The sequence below is a fragment of the Ornithorhynchus anatinus genome, chromosome 7 (genome assembly GCF_004115215.2).
Source record: "Ornithorhynchus anatinus isolate Pmale09 chromosome 7, mOrnAna1.pri.v4, whole genome shotgun sequence".
In the NCBI taxonomy this organism is placed as follows: domain Eukaryota; kingdom Metazoa; phylum Chordata; class Mammalia; order Monotremata; family Ornithorhynchidae; genus Ornithorhynchus; species Ornithorhynchus anatinus.
The window spans coordinates 28,572,694-28,573,511 of NC_041734.1; the positions used below are offsets into that span (position 1 = coordinate 28,572,694).

The window sequence follows — 818 nt, forward strand, 5'->3', positions numbered from 1 at the left end:
GATGTAATGGGCCATTTTCTGGTAGAGTCCAGCTTTTGAACAGTGCTAGAATGTTCCCTGGGGAGGGGAGAAAGGGAGATCAGACTGCTCCAGAGCTGTTGTGTTCCTCTCCCAGGCCAGTGAGAAGTCTAGTGCCACATTATGGAACTTGGGGGATTAAGACACAGCGGAGGGAGGCTCAACACCAAAGCCCCCACCCCCAAAATTGGCCTATGAGTGCCTGGTGCCTTACTGGAAAAGACCAGGGACAGGGCAGCTTGTCTTGTTTTGTCTTATGCCGTCAAGTCATTTCCAACCCATAGCGTCAACGTGGACACATCTGTCCCAGAATGACTTGCTCTCCATCAGCAATGGTTCTGGTAGTGTATCCATACAGTTTTCTTGGTAAAAATACCAAAGTGGTTTACCATTGCCCAGCCCGGGTGAGTTTTGACTTGTAGCAGATTGTCTTCCACTCGCTAGCCACTGGCCAATATAAGAATGGAATGTGTATGCCTCTGCTTGACTCTCCCTCCCATAGCTGAGACTGGTAGAGTACTGGAAACTCTCCAGGTGTGACCCTGAGAGGGAACAGGGCAGATATCAACCAGAATATCCAGAAAAACAAAAATGGTTGACTGCCCCTCACCCCCACCCCCACCCCCAACATCATCAGAGACAGAACACATCTCAATTCCTAGGTGTCTTACTCTTAATTCACAGTTTAGGTTTTTATTCCCAAAGCCTGGTCTAATGAAATCAACAACAGTTTTCCTTAATTAACTTTTATTGTCCCAACCAGTTTATAAACCAATTGGAGAAAATAGTTTCATTTACCA

General features: G+C 46.6%; 1 non-coding gene across 1 annotated transcript; it reads right to left on the reverse strand.

The window, feature by feature from the left end:
• Positions 1–432: 432 nt before the first annotated feature.
• On the reverse strand, positions 433–570 carry LOC114813489. Its single transcript, XR_003761206.1, has one exon. It is a non-coding gene; the product is annotated as a small nucleolar RNA SNORA7 (small nucleolar RNA).
• Between the last annotated feature and the right edge of the window lie 248 nt (positions 571–818).